The sequence below is a fragment of the Dendrobates tinctorius genome, unplaced genomic scaffold (assembly GCF_039654945.1).
Source record: "Dendrobates tinctorius isolate UK_male_01 unplaced genomic scaffold, ASM3965494v1 ptg000122l, whole genome shotgun sequence".
Taxonomy (NCBI): Eukaryota; Metazoa; Chordata; class Amphibia; order Anura; family Dendrobatidae; genus Dendrobates; species Dendrobates tinctorius.
In genome coordinates this window covers 7,853,059-7,866,453 of record NW_027361790.1, presented here as the reverse complement: position 1 = coordinate 7,866,453, position 13,395 = coordinate 7,853,059, and the positions used below count along the sequence as shown (strand labels likewise).

General features: G+C 46.4%; 1 long non-coding RNA gene across 1 annotated transcript; it reads left to right on the top strand.

Moving 5' to 3' along the window:
- The first annotated feature begins 3,548 nt into the window (after nucleotides 1-3,548).
- Nucleotides 3,549-7,438, top strand: LOC141046856 (uncharacterized). Its single transcript, XR_012219680.1, has 4 exons — nucleotides 3,549-4,733; nucleotides 4,810-4,873; nucleotides 4,949-5,035; nucleotides 6,470-7,438. It is a non-coding gene; the product is annotated as an uncharacterized lncRNA (long non-coding RNA).
- Nucleotides 7,439-13,395: the final 5,957 nt, after the last annotated feature.

Here is a 13,395-nt window from a genome sequence, read left to right as displayed (position 1 = left end):
TCGGTTTTCATCCCCCAAAGTGGCTCGTCACTGTGCGCTTAGGCTAGCCGGCTCTCATCCTCAGTATGTCACATTCAACAGTGAGAGCCGGCTAATGGTGCAGGCTTGAGGGGGAACAAATGCCCAACAGAGCAGCACACAGCCCCAATAAATATTTCCCCACATCAGTCTGGTAATTAGATTTCAAATGACACCCCAGTGGCCCCTCTGGCTTTACCAGACGTCGCACCAGGGGCCCAATATCTGATTTGGACAGCAGATTTGAAAAGACATTTTGAGGCCTTGGGTCGGTTTTGAGGTTCTGAAACCCCACAACTACCCAGCAGAAGGTACCAGGCCAACCAAACTTGGCAGGAAAATTGTCCAGGATGCCTCCTACAAACAGAGACATCACTTGTCCCCCTGCTGCCCAGGGAATTTGAATTCTGGGGTCAGAGCATGGCTGTCCATTGATGAAAAGGATCCTGGTGGTGCAGGCTTGAGGGGGAACAAATGCCCAACAGAGCAGCACACAGCCGCAATAAATGTTCCCTCACATCAGTATGGTAATTAGCTTTCAAATGACACCCCAGTGGCCCCTCTGGATTTTACAGAAGTCGCACCAGGGGCCCAATATCTGATTTGGACAGCAGATTTGAAAAGACATTTTGAGGCCTTGGGTCGGTTTTGAGGTTCTGAAACCCCACAACTACCAAGCAGAAGGTACCAGGCCAACCAAACTTGGCAGGAATATTCTCCAGGATGCCTCCTTCAAACAGAGTCATAACTTGTCCCCCTGCTGCCCAGGGAATTTGAATTCAGGGGTCAGTGCATGGCTGTCCATTGATGAAAAGGATCCTGGTGGTGCAAGCTTGAGGGGGAACAAATGCCCAACAGAGCAGCACACAGCCCCAATAAATGTTCCCTCACATCAGTCTGGTAATTAGCTTTCAAACCACACCCCAATGGCCCCTCTGGCTTTACCAGATGTCGCACCAGGGGCCCAATATCTGATTTGGACAGCAGATTTGAAAAGACATTTTGAGGCCTTGGGTCGGTTTTGAGGTTCTGAAACCCCACAACTACCCAGCAGAAGGTACCAGGCCAACCAAACTTGGCAGTAATATTGTCCAGGATGCCACCTACATACAGAGACATGACTTGTCCCCCTGCTCCCCATGGAATTTGATTTCAGGGGGTCAGAGCATGGCTGTCCATGGATAAAAATGGTCCTGGTGGTGCAGGCTTGAGGGGGCACAAATGCCCAACAGAGCAGCACACAGCCCCAATAAATGTTCCCTCACATTTGTGTGGTAATTTGCTTTCAATTAACACCCCAGTGGCCCCTCTGGCTTTACCAGAAGTCGCACCAGGGGCCCAATATCTGATTTTGACAGGATGCCTCACAGAGACATCACTTTTCCCCCTGCTCCCCATCGAATTTGATTTCCTACCAAGTTTGGTTGGCCTGGTACCTTCTGCTGGGTAGTTGTGGGGTTTCAGAACCTCAAAACCGACCCAAGGCCTCAAAATGTCTTTTCAAATCTGCTGTCCAAATCAGATATTGGGCCCCTGGTGCGACTTCTGGTAAAGCCAGAGGGGCCACTGGGGTGTCATTTTAAAGCTAATTACCAGACTGATGTGAGGGAACATTTATTGGGGCTGTGTGCTGCTCTGTTAGGCATTTGTGCCCCCTCAAGCCTGCACCACCAGGATCCTTTTCATCAATGGACAGCCATGCTCTGACCCCAGAATTCAAATTCCCTGGGCAGCAGGGGGACAAGTGATGTCTCTGTTTGTAGGAGGCATCCTGGACAATTTTCCTGCCAAGTTTGGTTGGCCTGGTACCTTCTGCTGGGTAGTTGTGGGGTTTCAGAACCTCAAAACCGACCCAAGACCTCAAAATGTCTTTTCAAATCTGCTGTCCAAATCAGATATTGGGCACCTGGTGCGACCTCTGTTAAAGCCAGAGGGACCACTGGGGTGTCATTTGAAAGCTAACTACCAGACTGATGTGAGGGAACATTTATTGGGGCTGTGTGCTGCTCTGTTGGGCATTTGTTCCCCCTCAGGCCTTCACCACCTGAATCCTTTTCATCAGTGGACAGCCATCCTCTGACCCCTGAATTCAAATTCCCTGGGCAGCAGGGGGACAAGTGATGTCTCTGTTTGAAGGAGGCATCCTGGACAATATTCCTGCCAAGTTTGGTTGGCCTGGTACCTTCTGCTGGGTAATTGTGAGGTTTCAGAAGCTCAAAACCGACCCAAGGCCTCAAAATGTCTTTTCAAATCTGCTGTCCAAATCAGATATTGGGCCCCTGGTGCGACTTCTGGTAAAGCCAGAGGGGCCACTTGGGTGTCATTTGAAAGCTAATTACCAGACTGATGTGAGGGAACATTTATTGGGGCTGTGTGCTGCTCTGTTGGGCATTTGTTCCCCCTCAAGCCTGCACCACCAGGATCCTTTTTTATCAATGGACAGCCATGCACTGACCCCAGAAATCAAATTCCCTGGGCAGCAGGGGGACAAGTGATGTCTCTGTTTGTAGGAGGCATCCTGGACAATATTCCAATATGAAACGTGAATATACTACGTGTGTTACCGGGCTCTCGATACTATCCTTTGGATGGAACGTGGGGGGAGCTCGCGGTTCTGGGTCTGTTTCTCTTGAACCACAAGTCACAGCAACCCAGTTTTGGTGTCTTTTTCGTAGCGGAGACTCTCAGCAGTCCACCCTGGGAGCGACTAATGTCTGGCGCTTACGGCACGGGAGTGGTGGTCCTCAGAGCCAGGGCCTAGGTTCTCCGGAACCGCAAGTCGCAGCCGGGCGAAACGGGTCTTAAAATCTGGGGAATTCCCTCGGTTTTCATCCCCCAAAGTGGCTCGTCACTGTGCGCTTAGGCTGCGGAGCTACCCAGCAAAAAGATGAAAACGTCGGCCATTTTGACAGGGAGCGGGGGGTGCGAAACATTTTCCCCCTGGCATGTGATATGTCAATCGAATAGAGAATTTCACCCAGAAAACAATGGCGTGCTTTTTTTCCACGTTGCGTTAGTGGTTTTCGATTTAATGTGGCGTTTTACTTTTGTTTTAGGCAAAATGAATGATATTCTCCAAAAGTGCCAGCGAGAAGAGGGGGCCCTGAAATGTGTGGGGGGGCACCGTGCCCTCACCCTCCGAAAGATCTAGTGGCCGACTGCCACCGCCACGGAGATATGATCGATTTCCAATGCATGTCTACAAGAAAAACATGCCAAAACTTCGAGGGTTCAATGGTCTGATGCTAGCCCTTTTACGGGAAGAAATCCCAAGGTGTGCCCTTCAAATAGACACCAAAAGCATGTGGCTGCAAATTGTGGTTCCAGAGAAATGAGACCAAGACCTCCGGCACCCAAGGTTCAATGCAAATTGGATGGTCAAGGCCTGGTTAACGAACGGGGCGTGTATGCGGCTGTTACCCGGATCTCGATATAGTAATTTAAATGGAACGGAGATACCACTTTGATTAGGTGGTTACACTTCCTCTTGTACCTAGGTGGCACAAGAAGACGTGGAGCTGCCTTTTTCTTGCAGTGACTAGGGTTCGAATCCTTTTATTGTTTAACTCAATATTTATTTTTCTATTTCTTTAAGGGGTGTGTTCTTAAACTTGAGTAGTGACAGCACAGCCAATCATGATGAGGAGGAAGTTGAGGTGAGGATTTGAATATGGGGCATGTCTTTACTTGCTTTCAAACTGCCTACGAGGAAAGATGGCTGAGAGACAAACTGTAAGTACATAAATCAGCAACCCGGTTTTGGTGTCTATTTGAAGTGCAGTGCCTGGGCTTTCTTCCCCTAAAAGCGCTAGTGTCCAGGGCTTATGAAGGCAGAGCAGTGACCCCAGATTTTGGGCATTTTTTTTCTCATAGATATGCATTGGAAAGTGGATAAGGGTGGTCCGTTTTGGGCAAATTTCTCTGGAATTCAAGTCACTGCAGGGCAGTGAGGGTCTTAAAATTTGTGGGAGACTCTGTACTCACCCTGTTAAAGATCTAGATTCTGTGTGCATCAGCCACGGAGATATAATCGCTTAGCTCCCTATGATGAATCCCATTAATTTAGGACTTTGACAATTTTTTCACCTACAAATTACCAGAAGTCCTAAATGAATGGCATAGTAGGAAAAGCGCACTGGCAAATAGTACATGTGTTGATGAGCATGCTTCCTATAATTTATAGCATTTTTTACAGAGAGGCTTCAAAATGGCACATGCTCTGATGTACAATTCGAATTGACCCAGATTCCTTGTCCTTAACTATGTGCACATGCTGCGGATTATGTGCGGATTCATCCGCGCGGATTTTGTAAAATCCGCAGGTGAAACCGCAGGTCAAAAGACCTGCGGTTTTACCTGCGGATTGCTCTGCGGTTTTGCCCTGCGGTTTTTCATCTCCTCAATGGAGGAGATGGCAAACCGCAGGAGAATCCGCAGAAAGAATTGACATGTCAATTCTTTCTGCGGATTGAAAACCGCAGATAATCCGCGAGGAAAATTCCGCACCGTCTGCACTGCGGTTTTTGATTCCCATAGGGAATCATGGTACTGTACACCGCAGCAAAAACTGCTGCGGGTCCGCAGCGGCCAAAACCGCTGCGGAACCGCAGCAAAATCCGCAGCGTGTGCACACAGCCTAAGATGTCTTTATTTTTTCTAGGATTTTGCACACTACAATTATGAAGAATCATTGGTCCATGTTTCCCAAAAAAGAGGTGGGTTGAATCATAAAAGAACATGAGGCTGTGGTGTCACATGCAATATTTAATAGCATTTCATATTCGGTTTCAGCTATTTCTGATGTAATGGTGAAAAAGTGAAGCGTTCCAGGGAGGTGGAGGTGTTTACCATACAGGTAATGTTCTGCTCACATATTCATCCACGTTCCCATTTGTTCTCCATCCTCTTAACCACATTACTCTCTCTGTAGGTCAGAGGTTGGCGTCGGTACAGAATGTTAAAACTGATAAACGATGCCCTGGAACATCAGGATGAAGCATACCAGTTGAAACCCAAGGTACGGAGTCCTGTTAAATTACTTTTACGCGGGATGATTTATCAGGCTATTACGCCCATCTAGCACCTCGATTGTCAATGTGACTTTACACACAACTATTAAGCAACTGTCGCTCAGTAGTCGGTGATGAGCGACTATCGTTCCAATTGTGCACGACCACACACCGGACACTAAATGATATTCCCTCAGTCACTCAGATCATGCAGTGTTGTTTTGTTTGGCTGAGTACATGCTATCGCCAGTATTTCATTAGCACACTGGCTGGGGAACAGTTCCAGTCTTTTGTCTGCACTGCATTAGCACTGTGAAGAGGTTTGTACTACACCACGATGCATGACACTTCACCAAATAGCACTCCGGTATATGATAAAAGGGTTAAACGCTCACCCGAATGCTGACCGAGGCATCCTGCAGTACTTCAGGACCTTCAACAGCATCAGAGATCATTTGATCTCCAACATCATTGAAGGTCCTGCAAGAAGCCTCATTGAGCAGCGGTGTCATTCAGGTGTGTAAAGCCAGCCCTTTGATTTAAAAAAAAAAAAAAAAGTGACAATGAACACTGAGCAACTTCTAGATCAGCAATCTTGGGCAGAAAACAAGTATTTTGCTCTGAAGGTACACAGCCTATCAGTACAGGATCCATTAAAGTTGTTCACTGACTGGGGTGGGAGGTGGTAGGGGAGGTAGTGAAGAAAAAATAAAATAAAATCAGTTGGAAAAAAAACTTGCACATCTCCACAGCCAGGTTGTCTACATTCAACCCTTCTGATTGCAGGCACAGACATCTCAGAACCTCCCATATAACAAAGGAGATAAGAGTTGGTGTGTAGAAAACATTGCTATGCGGAGGGGTAGACATTACATTTTTATAAAATAAAATGAGCAAACTCCACATAGCAAAGTTTTCTACAGCCCTTAACTTGTTATCTCCTTTCCTATCTGCTACTATTGTGACCTGACTCGCAGCCTAAGGCTATGTGCACACGGGGAAAATCCTCCTGCGGATTTTTCTGCGCAGAATTCACGAAATCCGCAGGTCAAATGAGCTGCATTTTTCCTGCGGATTTCTTCCTTTTTTAGTGCAGTTTTGATGCGGTTTTTCAGTGCGGTTTTCCCCCTGCGGTTTTTGAGAATGGGGAGATAGAAAACCGCACAAAAGAAGTCACATGCAGTTGTTTGAAAACCGCACACCCACTTTCTGCAGCGTCTGCACAGATTTTTTTTTTTCCATAGATTTACATGCTACTGTAAATCACTGTGCGGTTCTGCGGGAAAAATGCATCGTGTGCACATGGCCTAAAAGCATCTTTGATTACAGTATATAATGTATAATATTTTGTGGGTGACAATGTTGCCGAGGTGCCATACCAGACTGTCACTATGTATAATGTTGCACTGTGCAATATTGATCAAATTTTTTTCTCTCCCCAGTTTGGATACGGTTTCACAAATTGGCAATAATGAAGATGGAGAAAGGAAGCTATGCCATTGCTGTAAAGCACAGGAATAAGACCAAATATAGTTTTATGTTTGTTTCTCTAAATAACATGACGTTTGCTTTGGTTTTGTTCCCTTTTCTATAGTATAGTGGTGATATGAATATGATATGTACATGTCAGCATACCCTGTGGACTTTTTCTACTGTGAATTTTAGGAGCTTGACACTTGCACAATGAATAATGATGAGGTGTCCGTGTGACCAGAGGTTACAGAATGCAATTGTACCCATTGTATCTGATGAGGTTATTCTCATATGTGTTTTTCTGTCACAGGCCAGAAAAAGGAGATGAAAGTAGAATGGTCCTGGATAATCAGACAGTGCATGCACTAGGGCTCATGCCTTGTCTTTCAGGCAACTAACTCACAGCTATGTGAATACAGCTACAAGCAAGCTAAAGTACTTAATGACTAGTAGGGAGTGAGAGGTGCTATAAAAGTACAGAGTACCTGAAGGCCATGAGTACAAAGATGGCTTTACAAACCCTAATACCATTAAACAAGTCTTCTATAGCCCACACACAACTACAACATAGCCAGCTTAAATAATATTTTATTGAATTAAAACGAAAGCTCAAACTGTTAAAAATATAATTCAAATAAGAGTGCATTTACTCAGGCAATTAATCCAGTGACATTGTCAAGGGATGGGCCTTAAATTTATCAGCTCAGATCCCTGTGCATAGTCCTCACTTTGGCCATGATGCCAGAGCAATTGACAGGTTTTTTTCATCATTGCTGATAGCCCTAGGCCTTAAAAGCGTACAAATTTTTATATATATATATATATACTGTGACAGATCTGTCACTTCTCTGTGTGCGAAATTCACAGTAAATATGCAGGTGACTACATTGCATATTTACTGCAACGTGTACCAGTTTTACGTGCAAGAACCATCCATACGCATGTGTGGATCAGCCCTTGGAATCCCCTGTTTCTATATATATATATATATATATATATATTACACACACACATTGGAAAGAAACAGGGGATTCCAAGGGCTGAGCCACACATGCGTATGGATGGTTCTTGCACATAAAACTGGTACACGTTGCAGTAAATATGCAATGTAGTCACCTGCATATTTACTGTGAATTTTGCACACAGAGAAGTGACAGATCTGTCACTTCTGTGTTTTAACCCTGTAACATCTTATCTGATATACCAGCACAGATGTTACAGGTGGATGGGGCATCAAGGGTTAATTACTTACCTCCTTCTGCACACTTATTGCAGGATACACACGGATTTTGTGTGCATTCCACATTTGCAGAAATCACACAAAACACTTGATAACAATATGCATGTGTGGATGGGCCACAAGTTTGAAGACCCCCCCCCTGAATATATATATATAAAAAGTTTAGTTACGCTTTAACAATACACTAGAATAAAAACCATTAGTTTAATAAACAAAAACATTGCAGAGCAGCAACATGCACATTATTTAAAAGACTAAACTTCACCTGCAAAAGAGAAAAAAAAAAGTTAGAATAGACTCAATTAAAGGTGAACTATAGTATTAGAAGAACAGCTGCCTCCTTGCAAAAAACTGCCACTTCCAAACTGGCGTTAAGTGAAGTCATGATGCTCAGCTCCATTGAACTCAATAGAGCTGAGCCTCAATATCACATATTTCTGGAAGCTGTTTTTCTGTTGCTAGAGTACCCACCTAAAACGCAAACAAAAATGAACTTTAACTTCGGAGTCTCTTCAGCATGACCACAGGGTTCATATTCCATCTCCTCATCTGCGATGTACTTGTTTCTTTAGTGCTTAGAAGGAAAAAGGAATGATGTTACAACTGAAAGATATGCATAAAAAAATCCACACTTCTAGAATACTGGCACTCAGCCAAAGTACAGTAATGCTTCACAGAAATGCTGCAAAGTGTTACTATGCTTTTAGGTTTTTCCATGAGTCCTGGCTATCACATTAAAGGGTGAGCGCCGGTGGCAGGATTTTTTTTTTCTTCCAATGTTATCCCCTATCCATAGAATAGTTTTTAAAGTTCCATACAATAGAATTATCTACAGTTTCAAACTCAGTGGCTGGTGTGGCTAGTCCCTGACAAGTACAGTAAGAATTTAATATAAATAGAAGTGTTCAATAATTACCTTGAAGAGCTCCTTTTCTGGTTCTGCCTCATGGAACGTGTCTGCATGAGAAAGGACGGGGAAGGTACATGTGCCCTGAAATGAATACATTAGTATTAAAAGCTGGTAATGAGTGCATCCATTAGCTTGACACCATGGTATTGGAGTAAAGGTATTTTCACCTTGCACTCGAAGTCTCTTCATGCTCACTCTCCAGTTCTTCGGGAATCAGTTCTGGTATCTGGGAACTGTGGACTGCAGCTGTCTGGTCTCTTCTTCCCCTGGTGTTCTCTTCTGCAACCCTTTAGGGGAATCAAAAAGAAGAAAAAAAGAAGTCTTTGTCAAGTTTATTTCAAAGCATGTATTATTTTCATTTCACAATAAAATACCTTGAAGTGCTGGCTGTGGCTTCTTGACTCGCTGACTTCCGTGCTTCCATCAGTAGGCTTTGTCCATGGCAAATGTCATCCATGTTCTTTTCCCGGTAGTTCCTGTCCGCTGTAAGATTTGAATGTGCCAAATACCTGGCGACCAGACGTTGTTGCACGTCAGTACATCTTGAGAGAGTCCAGGATTCAAGCACTTTTCTAACCATCTGGCTGGTGACTATGGGGAGAAGAAACCTAAATAAAAAAAAAAAAAAATTTTATATATATATATATATATATACACTACATGTAGAGACTAAGTTGTATGACTTTTAATAATCTTACTTCCTGTGAAAACGGTTCATATCATTGGTTACGTTTTTTGTAGAGGAGACTCTCGGCTGTCCACCCTGGGAGCGACTAATGTCTGGCGCTTACGGCACGGGAGTGGTGGTCCTCAGAGCCAGGGCCTAGGTTCTCCGGAACCGCAAGTCGCAGCCGGGCGAAACGGGTCTTGAAATCTGGGGAATTCCCTCGGTTTTCATCCCCCAAAGTGGCTCGTCACTGTGCGCTTAGGCTACGGAGCTACCCAGCAAAAAGATGAAAACGTCGGCCATTTTGACAGGGAGCGGGGGGTGCGAAACATTTTCCCCCTGGCGTGCGATATGTCAATCGAATAGAGAATTTCACCCAGAAAACAATGGCGTGTTTTTTTTCCACGTTGCGTTAGTGGTTTTCGATTTAATGTGGCGTTTTACTTTTGTTTTAGGCAAAATGAATGATATTCTCCACTAACAAAGTGCCAGCGAGAAGAGGGGGCCCTGAAATGTGTGTGTGTGTGTTTGTGTGTGTGTGTGGGGGGGGGTGTGCACCCGTGCCCTCACCCTCCGAAAAATCTCCCCTTCCATGTCAATTGGCACGTCGAGGGCCCGGTAAGCGACGGCCATTTGCCACGGTCGTTACCCGGTTCTCGACAGGCCAATGCCATCAGGCAAGTCGAGGTCTGGGTAAGAAACGTGAATATACTATGTGTGTTACCGGGCTCTCGATACTATCCTTTGGATGGAACGTGGGAACAATGGGATGCATTGTGCTATGCGTTTAAGCGGAAACGCTTAAAAACGCAACGTGTGCACATAGCCTCAGAGTAAACATAACCAGTGCCAGAGGGTCCACAAATAGTGCCAGAGTGCCCCATAAACAGTGGCAGACAGTACACATAAGCAGTGCGAGAGGGTACACATGAACAAATAGTGCACCTAGGAACAGTACCATTGTCCCCATAAGCTGTACCAACAAAGTCAAGGCACTCTCCATCTCCTCCTTGACAGGAGAGGAGAGGGAGAGAAAAAAAGAAAGACAGACAGAGAGAGACAATATTTCCCTCTGGAGAGACCGCGGATGTCCCACCTGAGGCCCTAAAGTTTACTTTGCATTCACCTTCAATAGACATACATTGGAATGTGCCAGAGAGAACAGTGTTTTTACACTATGTGTGGACCCAGCCAAACACACTGTGATCACAGGAAACAGTGGCAGACAGTACACATAAGCAGTGCCAGAGGGTACACATGAACAAATAGTGCACCTAGGAACAGTACCATTGTCCCCATAAGCTGTACCAACAAAGTCAAGGCGCTCTCCATCTCCTCCTTGACAGGAGAGGAGAGGGAGAGAAAAAAAGAAAGAGAGACAGAGACAGACAATATTTCCCTCTGGAGAGACCGCGGATGTCCCACCTGAGGCCCTAAAGTTTACTTTGCATTCACCTTCAATAGACATACATTGGAATGTGCCAGAGAGAACAGTGTTTTTACACTATGTGTGGACCCAGCCAAACACAAAGGCTGTGTGCACACGCTGCGGATTTTGCTGCGGTTCCGCAGCGGTTTTGGCCGCTGCGGACCCGCAGCAGTTTTTGCTGCGGTGTACAGTACCATGATTCCCTATGGGAATCAAAAACCGCAGTGCAGACGGTGCGGAATTTTCCGCGCGGATTATCTGCGGTTTTCAATCCGCAGAAAGAATTGACATGTCAATTCTTTCTGCGGATTCTCCTGCGGTTTGCCATCTCCTCCATTGAGGAGATGAAAAACCGCAGGGCAAAACCGCAGAGCAATCCGCAGGTAAAACCGCAGGTCTTTTGACCTGCGGTTTCACCTGCGGATTTTACAAAATCCGCGCGGATGAATCAGCACATAATCCGCAGCGTGTGCACACAGCCAAACAGACTGTGATCACAGGAGAAGGTGGGAACAACTCCTGTACATTAGGAAGATAAATACTGCTGGGGGTTCTGTAATATACTTACTGCTTTGCTGGTGAAGACGACATTGCATCCATATCTGTGTTCATTGCATCCATATCTGTGTTCATTGCATCCATATCTGTGTTCAGGCTTCACTTCACTGAGCTGTTAGAATTGTGTGGGAACTTGGTCACAATTCAAAAAGAAACTGTTCTTTGCAAGGCTTATCATTGGTCCCCCATTTAAACTCCTCCCTCCAATGAATCTCATCAGGCAAGTCGATGTCTGGGTAAGAAACGTGGCTATACCACGTATGTTACCGGGACCTCGATACTATCCTTTGGATGGAACGTGGGGGGGAGCTCGCGGTTCTGGGTCTGTTTCTCTTGAACCACAAGTCACAGCAACCCAGTTTTGGTGTCTTTTTCGTAGAGGAGACTCTCAGCTGTCCACCCTGGGAGCGACTAATGTCTGGCGCTTACGGCACGGGAGTGGTGGTCCTCAGAGCCAGGGCCTAGGTTCTCCGGAACCGCAAGTCGCAGCCGGGCGAAACGGGTCTTAAAATCTGGGGAATTCCCTCGGTTTTCATCCCCCAAAGTGGCTTGTCACTGTGCGCTTAGGCTGCGGAGCTACCCAGCAAAAAGATGAAAACGTCGGCCATTTTGACAGGGAGCGGGGGGTGCGAAACATTTTCCCCCTGGCGTGCGATATGTCAATCGAATAGAGAATTTCACCCAGAAAACAACGGCGTGTTTTTTTTCCACGTTGCGTTAGTGGTTTTCGATTTAATGTGGCGTTTTACTTTTGTTTTAGGCAAAATGAATGATATTCTCCACTAACAAAGTTCCAGCGAGAAGAGGGGGCCCTGAAATGTGTGTGTGTGTGTGTGGGGGGGGGTGCGCCCGTGCCCTCACCCTCCGAAAAATCTCCCCTTCCATGCCAATTGGCACGTCGAGGGCCCGGTAAGCGACGGCCATTTGCCTCGGTCGTTACCCGGTTCTCGACATGCTAATGCCATCAGGCAAGTCGAGGTCTGGGTAGGAAACGTGGCTATACCACGTGTGTTACCGGGATCTCGATACTATCCTTTGGATGGAACGTGGGGGGGAGCTCGCGGTTCTGGGTCTGTTTCTCTTGAACCACAAGTCACAGCAACCCAGTTTTGGTGTCTTTTTCGTAGAGGAGACTCTCAGCAGTCCACCCTGGGAGCGAGTAATGTCTGGCGCATGTAGACAGATGATGATTTTAGCCGGGGGGAGCACGCTATGACCCCCTGATTGCCAATTCCTCTGTGTTCAGGGGCCCCATTGAGGTAGCCCCTTTTAGGTAGCAGTCTGAAGAACGTGTGTGCAAAATTTGGGGTTGCTGGCACCTTCCCCTCGGGAGTTGTGGGGTCTGAGGCCCCAGAAAGCTGATCCAGGCAGATCATACTTTAGGAGGGCTGGTTCTTTTTGCGCTTTCGGGGTCCCCTGATCGGCTTCTGGGCATGCTAGCGGGGCGCACGAGGTGGCGTTGGAAAGCTTAGGACCTGCTCTGGGCTTGATAACAGGTCCTGGGGCCGTGAAGTACTCCCCTGGAATTTTTTTACCCTTTATAGCATGTAGACAGATGATGATTTTAGCCGGGGGGAGCACGCTATGACCCCCTGATTGCCAATTCCTCTGTGTTCAGGGGCCCCATTGAGGTAGCCCCTTTTAGGTAGCAATCTGAAGAACGTGTGTGCAAAATTTGGGGTTGCTGGCACCTTCCCCTCGGGAGTTGTGGGGTCTGAGGCCCCAGAAAGCTGATCCAGGCAGATAATTCTTTAGGAGGGCTGGTTCTTTTTGCGTTTTCGGGGTCCTCTGATCGGCTTCTGGGCATGCTAGCGGGGCGCACGAGGTGGCGTTGGAAAGCTTAGGACCTGCTTTGGGATTGATAACAGGTCCTGGGGCCGTGAAGTACTCCCCTGGAATTTTTTTACCCTTTATAGCATGTAGACAGATGATGATTTTAGCCGGGGCGAGCACGCTATGACCCCCTGATTGCCAATTCCTCTGTGTTCAGGGGCCCCATTGAGGTAGCCCCTTTTAGGTAGCAGTCTGAAGAACGTGTGTGCAAAATTTGGGGTTGCTGGCACCTTCCCCTCAGGAGTTGTGGGGTCTGAG